We start from the raw sequence: 12,188 nt of genomic DNA, 5'->3' as shown, positions 1-12,188 counted from the left end.
CTCCTTATTTATTCTCTGTATCTCTCTGGTCAGCATGTAGGAAGCACCTACAGTTGCAAGTTTTATGAATAAATGGATGAGAACAAGAGATTCTAAGGTGGCTGATATAGTGATCTCGCTAACCTTCCGAGTTAGATAGGAGGAGTTATGTCAGTGACACAGGTGAGGAAACAAGTGACTTGCCATCAAGTGGCAGAGGATAAGCTTGCAGCTCATCCTTTGTCTCCAAAGCCCAATTCCTTCTAACCACATGGCATTATTGCCTCTGAGTACTCTTCTAGGAAAACTGAAGACATCAACTTGCCAGCCATTAGCAACAAAACCCACCTTACTAAATGTAGTATTAGTATCAATCCCTTATAAAGTATGTTAACCTTCTACTGTGGTATGGTGAGTATCTTTGTCCAAGCTCATCAGTTCATGTAGACATGTGAAGGACAGAGACCAGGTCTTATTCATGCCTGCACCCCTACGGGCCTGCCACCATTCCTGTCAGATAGGACAGGCTCAATACATGTTTGCTGGATGAATGGATGGAGTTTGTAGGCACTTAATTATTTACAAAGTACTTCTACACCCTTCATCTTATGTAACTTCCAAAAAGCCCCGGAACATAAAGGTAAGCTGATATCATTAACAGCATTTAACAGATGATGATATGCAGGTCACACCCAAACTGCTGTTGTTTTCTTTCTTTAAGAATTATAATGAGGGGCCAGCCCCATAGCCTAGTGGTTAAGTTTGGCACGCTCCACCTTGGTCTGGTTTCGGTTCCCAGGTGTGGACCTACACCACTCATTGGTGGCCATGCTGTGGTGGCAACCCACATACGAAATAGAGGAAGATTGGCCACAGATGTTAGCTCACAGTGAATCTTCCTCAGCAAGGAAAAAAAAAGAATTATAATGGACTCATATTCCCTGTTGGAGCAGAACCCAGCTGAACTGCACACACTGCTGTTGCCCAGCACACGTCTGCTTAAAAGCCAAGATAAACACTTTTTTTTATTATCTTTCACATCTTACAAAATACGTCAAATTCTGAAAAACTCTGTGATAATTAGACAAAAAAAAAGCTGAAGCTGAACCATTCAACCTGGGATAATTATTACATTCTGATTCTTTCCCTTTCTCACCTCCTTTTGGTCTCCATTGTCTATAGCATGGAGTGTTCATTCATCTTCCTCCACAAAGAGACTCCACTTCCGACGGAATAGAATTGTCAGGGTTGTGGGAGCCTTGCTCTCCTTGTTAACCCTCCTGTTGGGTTTTACAGCACACAGCTTTGCCTGAATGGCCTCCTCCACTAGTCTCTCCTCTAGCGCTCTGTGGGCTCTTCCCAAAAATGGAGGTCTGGAGATACCAGTCCCTTACACCAGGACCCCTGGCCTTTCCCCCCAAAATACTGCACACATTTCTTAACCTGGTTCTCGGTACCCCAAATCTGTATCTTACTCAGCTGTGCAGCCTTGTCTCCCAGATGTCCTCTCCACGTGCCCTGCATTCTACCAGACCAGAACAGTCAATGATTCCTTGAACAACTTCTCTGCATTTCCCCACACCATTCCCGCTCCATCACCACTACCAGGGATGAAGGCTCCACTTATAAACACCATCCCCATCCTTCACGGGCTTTCCCTTGAAACCTCCCCTAGATCCCTTCAGCAATTCATTCAATAAAATATTTAGTAAGAATCGCCTTTATGCCCAACAAACCCTATCCTCAAGGAGCTTCATATTTACTGAACAAGAGACCCAGCTAACAAACTCAACACAATGAGGGTGCTGTAATGGTGTCGTTGCAAAGCAATGGGCCAGCATTGGAAGGAAAGCAAGAGAGTCCATTCCAATGCTCACTGAGACTACAATCTAGGCAGAAGGTTAGGAGGGGGAAAACACAGCACCAGACTGGGCTTGAAACAGAAGTCCTGTGGCATGCAGTTCTTCATTCATTCATTCATTCCTTCATTTGACAGACATTTACCAAGCCTGAATATGTGCACAGCACTCTGCCAGGAATGCAGAAATGATGTTATGTGGTTCCTACCTTCAGGAGTTTACAGTCTAGTAGGAGAGATAGAGATATACACACAGGGCTCTACCACAGGTAAGAAGCACTGTACCAAGTGCCAGGGGACCAGAGGAGGGTGGCTGGCTCTGCCTAGCAGAGTCCAAGAAAGCTCCAGAAAAGGATGGTATTTGTCAGGGCTCTAAAGGGAGTAGAAGTTTACCAGGTGGAGAAGAAGAAAAGAAGGGAAGGGAAAGGAAGAGAAGGGAGGGGGAAGGAAAAAGAACACTGCGTCAGTCAGTCCAGTCAGGAGTCAGTTATTATTATTATTATTTTTCTGGGTGAGGAAGATTGGCCCTGAGCTAACATCCATCGCCAAATTTCCTCTTTTTGCTTGAGAAAGATTGGCCGTGAGCCAACGTCTGTGCCAATCTTCTACTTTATATGGGACACTGCCACAGCATGGCTTGATGAACAGTGCACAGGTCCGCGTCAGGGATCCGAACTTGTGAATCCCAGACCGCTGAAGTGGAGTGTGCAAACTTAACCACTCTGCCACCAGGCCGGCCCAGGAGTCAGTTATTTTAACATAAAAAAGTGTTTAGTTACAAAATCATTAACTAAGTGACTGAGAGATTAAAAGGAACTCTAAGGCATCATGAAGGTAGCAGTTGCAAGCAGCAGCTACAACTCCTATAGCTGAAGAAACAAGGGAGAAAACTTAGAAACTCAGAGGAGGAAGCCCATTGGTGGGCAGATGTGTGAACTCAGATCTCCAAGGAGGGGCACTGCTCAGCTGGGCTGGTGTCTCTGAGCTCAGGGGAGGGGCCCTGTGGGCTGGCCCAGACTTCTGAGGACGGGCACAGGCCAGCTGTGCTAGTGTCTCCTAGTTGAGGCATGACTTGCAGCTGCGTCTGCAAGTGCTGGGACGAGGGCAGCCTGGATTCAGCTGCAGCTACGGGAAGGAATTGCAGGTGCCAAAGGGAAGAAGTGTCTGTACCTAGACTGTAGGTCAGTGGTACTAAACCGGGTGATTTTGCCCTCTAGGGGACATTGGCAATGTCTGGAGACATTCTTAATTGTCACAACTGGGGAGTTGCTACTGGAATTTAGTAGATGGAGGGCAGGGATGCTGCTAAACATCCTACAATGCACAAGACAGCACCCCCTGCACAAAGAATTACCAAGTCCAAAATGTCAATAATGCCAAAGTTGAGGAACCTGTTCTAGGTTACCACTGATGTCGGTTCCTGCCTTCCTTCCTCCTCTCTCCAGGGTAAGTTTCTCTGGCTTAGTCCAATATTTACTTGAACAACTGGGTTGTCAGCAAAGGCTAGATGTGCTCTTGCAGGCAAGACCTGGAATGTTCCAGTATTTGGAATTCCCATTAGCCCACTGTGTTACTTTAAGTTTTTAGCAGTAAAATTCCAGTTCAGGGAGCTCAGAAGCTGAAAAAACTTAGTATCTTTTTAGAGGAACTTGATTTCACATCAGAGTTTGAGTAGGGGAACTCCAATAGGAAAAGCATTCTGCCAAGGTGGAGCTGTGTGTGTGTGTGTGTGTGTGTGTGTGTGTGTAGGTACATATAATGTATGTACAATTATAGTATATTAATGTACATATAATATATATTATATGTTCTGTATATAATATTTTATATATTAAAATATGCATGTGAAAATACATATATTTTATATATATACAGTTATATATTATCTATATATATATACAGTTCACTGAGGCTCTGTTGATTCTTTTTCAGTATTCTTCTCTTACTTCTTCAGACTGGATCCTTTCTTTTGATCTAACTTCAGTTCACTGACTTTCTTCAGTGATCTCCAATCTGCTTTAAAGGCCATTCAGTGAATTTTTAATTTAAAGTAATGTATTTTTCAGTTAGAGATTCTCAATTTAAAAAAATAATTTCTATTTCTCTGCTAAATTTTTTTATTTGTTCATTATGAGTATATTTTACTTTAATCCTTGAGCATGGTTATTAAAGCTATAGCATAGTTATTAAAATCCTCATCTACTAATTCCAATATCTGGGTCATCAGTTTTCTCTATTGATGTCCTTTTTCTCTTGAGAATGGGTCATGTTTTCCTGTTTCTTTGTAAGTCTAGTAATTTTGAATTTTATGCTGAACATTTTCTATAATATGTTTTAGAGATTCTGGACTTTGTTATATTTTTCTGAAGTGTGATTATTTTGTTTGTTTGTTTTAGCGGGGAGTTAACTTGGCCATACCCAAACGCCAAACTCCATCCCCCTGCAGTGTCCACCAACTGAAAACTCTGTTCAGTTCTTTTAGCCTGAAACTGAAAAGATTCTGTGTAGTTCAGGGATCAGCCAGAAATTTGGGCAAAATATATACACAGAATTGGGGCATCTCCTCCTCTGGTTCTCTCTTTCTTGAATTTTCTCCATAAAAATGGGAACTCGTTCGTTTCCTCCAGTCTCCTCCCTCCATTTTCTGACTGCTTTTGGTTGCTTTCTAGTACATTCTGGTATTGTTTTTTATATTGTTTCCAGAGTTTGTAGTTTATATCCGTCAGAAAATTGGTCTTATGGAAGATACTACTCTATACTCGAAGTGTAAGTTCTGTTATTACGTTCGTAGTTGTGAATGATTTGATTAATCTCTTCCTCCCACCCACGCTTATTGTGAGTACATACATTTTAATTCAATTAAAAACGTTAACCACCCCCCCCCACAATGCTCTTTATTATAATATGCCTTAGGAGTTCCCAGGACAGTGCAGGGGAGCATTTTGGATTGTAATCAGTATACAAGCTTCAAGCTAAGCTTTGTTCTGCCTCAGGGTGTTTGCAGTTGGAATCAAGAACAGGTTAACTCCAAAAATCAAAGCAAAGCAAAGAACTGTGTGTTCTTTCAGTTAGAAGTTATCCCCAGGATCAACATGGTGAACGAACATGGTGACTAAGAGTCAAAAGATTTAGTGCCAGGTAGATCTAGATTCAAATGCTGTTTCTGCCATTCCTGGCTGTGTGACATGGGGCAAGTAGCTTAAATTCTCTGAGCATCAATATTCTCATTAGTAAAATGGTGGCAATTATAGTACCTACCACATAATGTTTTATCCTCTTGTCTATTTAATTGATATTTTGCTTCTTGTCTTTGCCTCCCTATTATGGCAATGTAAACTGCTTGAGAGCAGTAACCTTGTCTGACATGAACAAAGCTATATTCACACCTAGAGGGTGCTCATTAATTATCTATTGAATGAATGAATGAATGTACTATGGGTTTTTTATAAGATTAAAGAGATTAATGGATGTAAAATAGTCAAATTGACAGGATACTTGACTACACAAAGTCATTCAGAGAACTAGGCTGAGAGAATCCCTGCCATATTTTGATGTTACTATCTCCACACATGGTTTCCCAGACTACTAAGTCAGGAGAAGAGAGAGAACTCCTACCTGTTCTTAAATGCCCTAGACCAGAAGTGACTTGTGTCACTTCCACCTGGAGTTCATTGTCCAGAACTGGAATTTAGTGGCTTCACCCTAACTACAAGAGAGGCTTGGAAATGAAAGAGAAGTGTGTGTGGAATCTTCAGAGAGTCCTACTAGAGACAAGAACACTGAGTACAATGGGATAAGAAACCTGCTCAATGTCACAGAGCTGGTAACTGGTGAAAGCTAGACTGAAACCCAGGCGGCCCGGCCTCAGAGCCTGTCTTCTTGACCACAACACTGGTGTTACAGTTCCATGCGAGAGATCTACTGAGATCCAGAGGGTGTCTCGTGGACTCTTCCTCCTGTCCCCATTCTTTTCTCAAAGTGACTGCCTCTTCTTCTTGAGCAAAAGTGTTTTTTGTACTTTGAGTGTTTTTTTTTTTTAATTAATATATTTATTTAGTGTGTTTGTGTGTGTGTGAGGAAGATCAGCCCTGAGCTAACATCCATGCCAATCCTCCTCTTTTTGCTGAGGAAGGCTGGCCCTGGGCTAACACCCCTGCCGATCTTCCTCCACTTTATGTGGGACGCCGCCACGGCATGGCCTGACAAGCGGTGCGTCGCTGCACGGCCGGGATCCGAACCCAGGATGCCAGCAGCGGAGCACGCGCACTTATCTGCTGAACCACAGGGCCGGCCCCGATAATTTGGGTGTTTAATCGTTAGCTTACTGAGGCCAGGCAACTATCCCTCACTCACTGCACTCCATAAAATAAAAGCCTGTCCTGAGCTGAAAGTTTATCTTGAATGAATCAGCCAGGAAGAGCAAGACCCACCCCTCAGAAGCCAGGCTTGCCAACCTCAGTCCTGGCAGGGGTGTTCTAGGTGTCTCCAGCAATCTCTGGTGGTGACTTTGAGCAGAGAGAGGTAAATTTCTCCCTGCTTCCATGGAGGTTGGGAGGGAAAAGGTACTGGGAAAGTTGGGCCAGGATTTTGGAGATTCCCCATCACTCAATGATACCCCCATAAAGGCTCTAGCCATTGTAAAAACTACCAGTACAAGCCACTATCTATGACAGTCTGGGCTTATCCGATGCAACATCAGTATGAACCCAGCATCCACATGCCTGGGCCAGGTACCCTACAGACTTTACATCACGTAATCCTTTCAAAGATCACATGGGACAAATCTTATTAACAACCCCCCACTCCGCCATTTTTCAGATGAGAAGACCAAGGTTAAAAGAAGTAAATGGCTTGCCCATGGGCCATCTTGTAAGTGGCTGAGTCAAGATTTAAGCTCAAGACTTTGGGATTCCAAAGACCCTGCATTTTGCTAGTATACCAAACTTTTTCTTAGAATCCCAAATTAATAAAAACAGCCAAGACTGATTATGCCAAGCACTATGCTATGTGCTTTTCACGAACTGTTTCATCTAATCCTAACAATGACAACAACAACAAAATAACCAAGGAGATAGGTGTCACTATTAACATTCCCATTTTACAAATAAGGAAACTGAAGCTTAGAGAAAGGAGGCCAGTGAAGGTCAAAGAGATGGTAAGTGGCAGACCTGAGGCTGAAACCCAAATCTTTCTGCCTCCAGAGCACAGGCTTTACTACTAAGCCACACTGCCACTTGGCTGTCATTTAAATGAAAACATTGGAGGTAAAGGGCTGGGCAAAGGGAGCAGGTTAGCCACAGAGTACTAGTCCAAGTGCTCCATTTGACTTTATTTGTTCATTCACACTGAAGTCATCCCACAAGAATTGGAGGTAACTTCATATAGTTTGTTTTTCTAACCAATTGGCTTTCCATGGAGCCCTGTAATTACTTTCTGTCCTATCCTACCTGAGTATCTCCTCCTGCTTCTGGAACATCCAATTCCTGCCAATTTCTCCACCCCACCTGGGGCCAGGAGGCAAGTTCTTATGTGTGTACGATCCCAGGAAGTTCTGGTCAGAGAGAACTGAACATGCAAATTCCCCTTTTCTACACCAATCCAAGACCTAAGCCAACTGTTTCCTAGACAGTACCATGTAGAACTGAGGTAAGTGACAGCTTCTTTGAGTTGTGTGTGTGGGTATGTGTGTATGTGTGTTTATCTGCCACAGGGCAGTAAAGGATATACAGAGCCCTGAACTTAAAATCTGAAGACCCTGTTTCAAGTTCTGGCAATGCCGCTTACTGGTTAGCTGACCTTGGGCAAGTCTCTTAACTTCTCTGACACTTTTTTTCCTTAATTGCAAAATGAGGATGGTGATAGTGAGTGAGAGGGAAAAATGAGAATATACGTGTGATATGGCCAGGACAGTGGCTGGCACATAAAAGGTGATTGATTTCATGTTAGGCAGCTTTGAATGTGGCAGGCTGAGGGAGGAGGGTGCAGGGAGGAGCACAAGAGAGCCAGAAGGGAATACTTGAAAGAAAACTCCATTATGCAGAAGTTGGTTCACATTATATAAAGTGAATGCCTTTCACTAAAAAAAAATTTTTTTTGAATATCTAACTGCGAGGGTTTGGCTTCAGAATTTGCTGGGAGTAGAGAGCACCTCAACATTTATTGAGCCCTTACTGTGAATTAGACCCAGGGCTGGCAAAGTGATTTATGTCGATTATCTCACTAATCCTTGTGGAAAGCTGAGCTGTAGGTATTATTATTGTGTCCTCAAGTTCAGAGACATAAACAGTGGCCAAGATCACCAAGCTGGTAGGCGATGGAGCCTAACCTGGCTCTATAACTCTTGGATCCTTTATCACACTAAGTATGTTGCCTCATAAAACAAAGAGCTTTTTCAGTGTGAATTCTTGTGAAATCAGAGCTCTGTTGCAGGAACTCTTCAAGGCACTATGTACCTGGGCACATAGTGGTGAGCCTAGCCACCTCTCAAAGCCACAATGCCAAATTGATTACAAAATGCACTTTAAAGCACTTCAAAAGATTGTTCTTTATTTCATAGGATATCCTTAGACTATAAACTCCAAAAGCATAGAAACGCCTGCAGTCTAATTAATCTCTGATGATCTTAAACCATATTTGGCATATTACTAGGTCCTCAATAAATATCTGATGAAGGAAAAATATATTTTTCTATAATTCTCACATTCTATAGGCACACTGGCTCTTCTCTCCCCAACTTTCATCTTCTAGTTTTCTGAATTATGACCAAAAGGGAAGAATCTAACATTTGGTTGAGTATCTATCATGTGTCAGGTATTGTGAGGAACAGATATAGATACAGATGTAGCTATAAATATAGTTATAAATATCGATATAGTTATATAAAGCGATATACAGATATTGATATAGTTATAAATACAGACGTAGATGTAGTTATAGATATAGTTATAGATACAGTGACAGATATTGATTAGCTATAGATATTGGCATAGTTATAGACAAAGATACAGAAATATAGTTATAAAGATAGATATACATAGGATAGACATATAGATACAGGTATCTCTGACTTTTAGTCCTCTTGACACACTGTGAGATTAGGTTCTTACTTATTAGTGCAGAAGTTGGACCCTGCAGTGTCCATGTTCGGGAATTTATTCCTGATCCTTCTCTTTAGACTCTAATTCCAAGGGTTAAGCAGCCATTTCTTTTTGTGAGGCCTAATTGTTCAATGGCAGTTTCCCCAGAGAGAGTGGTAAGTGACAGTAGCTCCCATTTCTGGAGCACTTATCTGTGCTGTCTGTGCCGAATGCTTTATACAGGATGTCATTCATTCATCACCACAGCTCTAGGAGATAGGTGCTGCCTGTATGTTCGTATTTCAGAGAGAGGTTAGAGAATTGCCCAAAGTTACGTAGGTGGTGACTGGAGGGGCTGGAACTGGGACCTGTGCTGTGTGACTCCCAAGGGCAGGCTCTCAGCTACCACAGTGCTCAGCGGGGCACTGTGTTGGGCCCTCTCATGTGATGGGGGTTAAATTAGAATTGCAAACACATTTGTAAGACGATGCCAAAGTCATTTCTTTTTTATTTGATTAAACCAATGTGACCTCAATAAAATAAATTTTAAAAAGGCGGTGGGTATTAGTTTGCTAGGGCTGCCGTAACAAAATACCACAGACTGGGGGGCTTAAACAACAGAAATTTATTTTCTCACCATTCTGTAGGTGAAAAGTCTGAGATCAAGGTGTCGGCAGGGCTGGTTTCTTCTGAGGCCTCGCTCCTTGGCTTGTGGATAGCTGTCTTCATGTTCACATGGCATTCTCTCTCTGTGGGTGTCTGTGTCCTAATCTTTTCTTATAAAGACACCTGTTATATTGGATTAGGATCCATCTAATGATCTCATTTTAACTTTATCTCTGTAAAGATGCTATCTCCAAATACAGTCACATTCTGAGGTACTGGGGGGTTAGGACTTCAACATATAAATTTTGAAGGAATGTAATTCAGCTCATAATAAAGGATTAATTAATTTCCTCATTATTTCTCCCCTTTTGTTTTGGTCGTTAGCCACTTATTAAGGGGTTGTTTGCACTGTCTTTGGGTATTTTAAGGAAGATCCTGAGGTCATTTATACACCTATATGTAAAAATGGCAACTGAGGCTGGTATTCTTGCTCTAAATTGCCTCCTGCCTGTAAAGGGAGGTATGTATTGGAAAAAAAATAGCAGAGAAGGTGGGCTTCTAGAAACCAGCCCTGCTACTAAACTTGCCTTGCAACCTTGGAGAAATCCGTTTCTCTCCTGGGATGTTCGCTTGGATCAGGGATTTTAAGTTCAAATGTCCAAAGGAGCTAGACAGGTGTAGTAAGTGGAGAAGCAGACAGGTGTGACAAAATAAGGAGTGGTGGAGGCAGTGTCAAATTGGAGAACATCCCGTTTAAATGAAGCAGAAATTCTCAGCTCCAGCCAGTTGGTGCTAGCTTGAACTAAAGGTGCCGTGTTGCTAGACCTCCTAAGTTTTCAAGAGAAACCTTCATTCAAGACTTTTAAATGAAGTCTCCCACATTTTAAATGTTGGCAGTTCAAATTTTATTTCCAAAGACTGAGGGCCAAAAGGAATATGTCCAAGGGCCGGGTCTGGGCCAGCTGATATCTTAGAGTCTTCTTGCCCAAAAGTGCTGACAAAACCAAAGATGGTAGGTACTGTTGATTGATTGACAGGCACTAAAAGAAAAGAGGGCATACTTTAGTTCATGTGGCCCAAGGATCCATGCTGAGAAGCAAACTCTAAGGGGTGAACTTTTCATATATCTGTCCTCTTTTCTGCAGACAGTAACCCAATTGCATATTTAGCATTGCCTCCTCTACCAGAAATACTTAACGAGTTTTTGGGGGCAGCATCCAAATTAGTTGGAGTTAGGTGTTATAGGTCTAAACTACCTAAAAATAAATTGATTCAAGTTGATCTTGAATCTATGGGTCTGTTGTCAAACAGGATTATCTTATTACTGCAACTGAGGAGGAGGGGGTTAATTGTTTGCGGTAATAAAGTACTTGAATCTCAAAGATGTTTGCAAAGTGGCTTTCTTCAGGCAATGTTCTCATGGAAAGATAGTTCTAGCTTGAGGCAATTTGCACAATCAAACTTCAAGAAGGACCCTATAAGGGAGGGTTATAAATGAGGGTTCTGTTCCCATGTTAGGGGCGTTGGGATCTGGAGCGGCACAGAAGCTTCATTTCATGTGTCAGTTCTAATGGATTGGTAATAGCCGCCCGGAAGCTGTCCTGGGGAAGACCCTGAAGCCAGATCCCAGTCCAACGGAGAAGGTGCTGTGATGTTAACCTGGTCTGTCCTGAGTATGGTGGTGTATATTTGTCAACACTCTTATTTATAGTCTCAAGTGACAGAAACCTAATCTCAGGCAGGAAAATTGGTTGGCTTATAGAATCCAGGACAGAATATTAACAAGAGAGGAGTAGAGATGTAGATGGGCCTCAGGAACAATGTGAACCAGTGACTTGAACTCCTCTGAGATACTCTCTGCCCCTCGTCTCCACGTCTCTGCACATCAATTTTCTTCTGTCATGTAGGGTGGATACCTCCACATGACAGAAATAATAACCACAGACAGTTCCCAAAATGTGCATTTTATGGCTTCCACCAGAGAGAGACTGCCTGATAGCCTCTTCGGTAACAAGCACATACACAAAAATTTTGGAGAGGGATTATGATTAGCCCAGTTTGGATTTGAAAATTGTGGGAAATGACTGCTAAACCCTGAACCAATCAACTTTAGACAGGAGTTGGAATCATCTAAAAACATGACAGCTGGGCTGGCCCCGTGGCTTAGCAGTTAAGTGTGCGTGCTCTGGTACTGGCAGCCCAGGTTTGGAACCCCAGGCGCGCACCGACGCACCGCTTCTCCGGCCATGCTGAGGCTGTGTCCCACATACAGCAACTAGAAGGATGTGCAACTATGACATACAACTATCTACTGGGACTTGGGGGACAGGGGAAAGGAGGAGGATTGGCGATAGATGTTAGCTCAGAGCTGGTCTTCCTCAGAAAAAAGAGGAGGATTAGTGTGGATGTTAGCTCAGGGCTGATCTTCCTCACTAAAAAAAAAAAAAAAAATGACAGCTTCTATGAGAACCATATTTTTGTTGGGCTCAGCGGGAAGACAGGTCTCCAGAGCAAGGATAGCATGGGATATAGGACTTTCAGAATGGTGAGTTTCTACCACAAAGAAGATGTCCACACGGCTGCCATCTTCAGCTTAAATCCCAGGGGGTGAAGGAGAAGACCCTCAGGAACGAGTACCAACCTCATCTAGTATCTACAGCTTCTCCCTG

At 42.6% G+C, this 12,188-nt stretch overlaps 1 pseudogene; it reads left to right on the top strand.

Annotated features, from left to right (window-relative positions):
* The window catches only part of LOC131421987 (acyl-coenzyme A synthetase ACSM2A, mitochondrial-like), a 74,264-nt pseudogene that overhangs the window by 30,687 nt on the left and 31,389 nt on the right, over positions 1 to 12,188 (top strand).

The sequence above is a fragment of the Diceros bicornis genome, chromosome 26, assembly GCF_020826845.1.
Source record: "Diceros bicornis minor isolate mBicDic1 chromosome 26, mDicBic1.mat.cur, whole genome shotgun sequence".
Classification (NCBI taxonomy): Eukaryota; Metazoa; Chordata; class Mammalia; order Perissodactyla; family Rhinocerotidae; genus Diceros; species Diceros bicornis.
This window is presented reverse-complemented; position numbering and strand designations above follow the sequence as displayed.